This window comes from Microtus pennsylvanicus, chromosome 4, assembly GCF_037038515.1.
Source record: "Microtus pennsylvanicus isolate mMicPen1 chromosome 4, mMicPen1.hap1, whole genome shotgun sequence".
In the NCBI taxonomy this organism is placed as follows: domain Eukaryota; kingdom Metazoa; phylum Chordata; class Mammalia; order Rodentia; family Cricetidae; genus Microtus; species Microtus pennsylvanicus.
In genome coordinates this window covers 132,084,855-132,089,433 of record NC_134582.1, presented here as the reverse complement: position 1 = coordinate 132,089,433, position 4,579 = coordinate 132,084,855, and positions in this window count along the sequence as shown.

The following is a 4,579-nucleotide window of genomic DNA, read 5'->3' as shown; positions in this document are numbered from 1 at the left end:
GCTGAAAGACACTTAAGGAAATGCTCAACATCCTTATGCTCAACATCAGAGAAATGCAAATCAAAACAGCTCTGAGATTCCATCTGACATCTATAAGAATGGCCAAGATAAAAAACACTGATGACAGCTTATGCTAGAAAGGATGTGGGGTAAAGGGAACACTCCTGCATTGCTTCTGGGAGTGCAAACTGGTACAACCGCTTTGGAAATCACTATGGCAATTTCTCAGAAAATTAGGAAACAACCTACCTCAAGGCCCAGTCATACCACTTTGGGTATATACCCAAAGGATGCTCATGGGTATATACCATGAGGACATGTGTTCAACTATATTCATAGCAACATTATTTGTCATAGCCAGAACCTGGAAACAACCTAGTTGCCTCTGGACTGAAGAATGGATAAGGAACATGTGGTACATTTACCCAATGGAGTACTACACAGCAGAAAAAAATAGTGACATCTTGAATTTTGCAGGTAAATGGATGGAGCTAGGAAGCATCATATTGAGGGAGGTAACCCAGACCCAGAAAGACAAATATAATATTTACTCACTCATAAGTGGCTTTTAGACATAAAGCACAGAAAAACCAGTCTACAATTCACAATCCCAGAGAACCTAGACAACAAAGAGAACCTTAAGAAAGACATACAAGGATCTAATCTACATGGGAAGTAGAAAAGGACATGATTTCCTGAGTAAATAGGGAGTGTGGGGATCATGAGAGAGGGTAGAAGGAAAGTGGGGAGAAAGGGAGGGGAGCAGAGAAAAATATATAGCTCAATAAAAACAATTAAAAAAAGATGGGCTTGGGAGAAAATGTGACTCAATGGACCACATTACAGCCTTTACAGGAGTCAAAAAATAAAATAAAAATATAAATTAAAATACAAAGTAAATATAAAAATAAATAAATAAAAATAAAATACTTCTGAGATTATATTCAAAGACTATCACAGCATGTGAATATTTTAACGATCTATTTTGTTATGCATGAAATAAGTATTTAGATCAAAGTTATAACAAAATACCTATAGAGCACACGGTTTTTTACCTAGAAAGTCTGTTTCCAGCTCTCAAGCTATCAATCTCTATGATTGATTCCATTCTGAAGGAGATTCTAGATTCTTTCTAGGACTTAGGGGGTTTTATTCTTGTCATCCGTAAGAGATAAAGAGGTTATGAAATCACCTCCGTGGTGTGTGGGGGGGGTGTTATGCAGCTATCACATTTTATTATTCCAAGATAGAGAATAAACCTTATTACTTATAAGGCTATTTTTCCTTATCCCTGCTAAAATTCTGCTTCGTGAGGTTATACTCTCATTTTTTCACTCATTGGTATAATCTATTTACAAATAGTACACAACAAATTATTTATTTTCAAAGGGACAGTTTAATAAATCTGCTGATGTTATTTATTCCTAAGAATTTAATATTTTTTCAAAAATGTTACATTTTGAGTTTTGTAAGAAACATCAGTCTTGTGAAAACGAAGTACAATCTTATGTCAAGTTCCATGTTTCACACTGATCTCAGCCAAAGGGTTAAGAAGTGACTCAAATTCAGGGCTTTAAAAAGGTATTTGGAAGGGAGATTATTAACCCCAATACAAAACCTATCTCTGCCATAATATTGGGTTTCATGTCATGACTAATTTGTAAATGTACATTTAAAATATTATGTAAGTTATTTTAAGATCACCTCAAATAATAATTCATACCTAAATGAACCCATTCTTCATTAGTGTGAAAACTGAAATCACAATCGACAGGGTGTCTGTTTACTGTTAGGCCCTCCTGCCCAAAGACACCATTAGCTTCAAGCAATGCTGTCACTGCTTTTCCTTTTAGTTTCCTAAAAAAGGAATCATAGATATGTATTTTGTTTGGCTGCTTTAGCTCACCGTAAAGTGTGTGAGATTCATTTGTGCTGAACGGTCGGCTGCTTATCTCTTTCTACTGCTGAGTAATCCTATTAAACCAAACACTACCATTTGTCTATTCATTCATGTGTTAGCAGACATGAGGGTTATTTTTAGTTAGGGGCTACTATGACTAAAGCTGTTATGAATATCTGTATCTAATTCTTTGTGTGGGCATATGTTTTTATTTGCCTTGGTTAAACACAAAGGAGGAAATTGCTGGGCCATCTGACAACCAAGGGTGTTGATCTTTTAAATACCTTGATAAATTGCTTTCCAAAGCAGTGTTCCCTTTAGCCTTGTGGAGAAGGCCAATCGCCAAATGCTGCACACCCTAGCCAGTGCTTGTAATATTAACCACTACAGTGCTGTTGTTCCCTCTGTGGGTTTGGTTTCATTCAAATTTCTCATATAACTAATGAGGCAAAGCCGCTCTGATGTTCCACTATTTCCACATTCCCCTTGTGGTCTACATTGTTTGCTAAAAATTCAGACTCTTGTTGAATTAAAAATTACTTTATTTTACTCATTTGTGTGTGTGTGTGTGTGTGTGTGTGTGTGTGTGTGTGTGTGTGTGCCATATGTATGTGTATCCAAGGAGTCCAGAAAGGGGGTTTGGATTCCCAGGAGCTGGAGTTACAGGGCTGTAAACCACCTGACCTGAATGCTAGGAACCAAACTCAGGTCCTCTGGAAAAACAGCAATCACTTTGAACTGCTGAGCCACCTCATTGGCTTATTGAATTATGAAGTAATCATATAACCTGGCTATAATCCCTTGCTAGATGAATGTATTGTGAATATTTTTCATTTTTAAAATTGTTTCTGGACTAGATTTTTACATTTTTGTGTTCAATTCCTTTCTCTTTAGAGTCTTATTCTCTCTGTGTGTGTCTACTCTCCCCTGCTTTCTTAGGCACATACTATAAAGGGAAAGGGGGCTACCAGAAGCATGGTTCTTGAGAGCAAGAGAAGAAAGGGAGAAAAATCAAGAGAGTGAAGTGTGGAGAGCTGTGGGGTATTTCTTCCCGATGGGACAGGAGTTTGTTAGCCTTGCAGCTGGCTTTCCTGGAATTTGTTTGTTTGTTTGTTTTTGGTAGTCACACCTAAGAAGTCTTAGCTGTTCCTAAGTTCACAGATTCTGTTGTTTTTTTTGTTTTTTTTTTTCAGAAGTTGTATAGTGCTTGCTTCTGTGTTTAATCCTATGACTTTGAAGTCAACACGTCTCTGTGGCGTAAGATTCATGTTTATGTGGTCGTCCAGTTAGTTGTTCCACTTTTTGAAGATTACAATTCCCGAATGAATTATCTCAGCCTTTGGTGTATCTGGACTCTGCAGTCACACTGGTTCACGCCTCCCTTTTGTTTACTATGAAGTGATGAAGATCGTAGTTTCATGGTCAGGTTTAAAATAGACAATGTACATACATGTATACTTTCATGGATTTTTAGAGTTTAGCTTGTCAAATAAAATCCACCGGCATTTGAAGAGAACTGATATTCTGACACATTGAGAGCTCGAGGCCTATCTTGCGGCAGAGATTTACTGTTCAGTGCACAGGCCTGGTAACTTAGGGTATGACACTTTCCCGTTGGAAGGTTTTACCTGACCCCACCCCAATCCCCATTTCCCAAATGGGGCGGGTAATGCTCCTGGCCATTATGAGCTCTCCCAGATCCTATTCCAAGCCCAAGATGATGTGCACATGGAGAAAAGCTCATGGGTTGGCCTGTAGAGTCATTGGTCCCCTCTGCCGGTGTCTAGACTCCCGTGCAGGAACTGCTTGCCCTTTGCAAAATTTCTTTCTCTGGATTATAAGCAAGGTCATCAGAAAAAAATACTAATACGCATGCATATTTGAGGTGACAAACTGTGTCATGTCAGTACCTGCTTTTGATGGATATTTTATCTAACGCTACATCTCTCTGAGGCACGTCATTTTATTTTCAATTGAGAAAACTTAGGCATATATAGGCTACCAGTTCACAGACAGGTGGAGGCAGGAATTTGGGGGTTGAATTTCCGTAAGGTGACTCCGGAGCCTGCTTTCTTACCCACGTGCTCCGAAAGGAACGGAGAGTGGTTTTTGAACGACAGAAAAATGAGAGGTCACATGTGGAGAGCAGTGGGACATTTCTTCCCAAGAGAGTAGGGAACTTCCTAAGTCTGTGTCTGGGTTTCCTGTATGAACCCTAACATCTATCCTGGCTTCGCTATGTCCTTTCCTCCAGCTTCTCTTTGCAACTTTTGAGCAGACTCCCTATAACCCTGCACACCCGTCTGGCCTAGCAGTTAACATGGGGCAAGGCGAGGCAGGTGCTGCTTCTCCCGGAGCTCCGAAGACTGAGACTGGTGGGGAGACCCTGCTCCCGGAGCAGAAGCCCCGCACCCGAGGTGCGCTCGCTCTGTCTGGACAAGGCGTACCAGTTGAGCACCCACTGCCAGGACGCGCGTCGCCCACGTCTCTCTAGGAAGAGGTCGCAGCCAGCCCGGACAGCTCTTCTGTGGGAGCGCGCTGCGCAGCACCGCCTCGAAGCGGTGACCCCGGCTGGTCCACCCCGGGGCCCGGGGCCCGAGTGCGCGCTCCCGAGAGGCGGCGCCGGGGCGGGGCGCGCGGCCGGGGGCGCGCTCCTCCCCCTCGCGGGCGGCCGGGCTG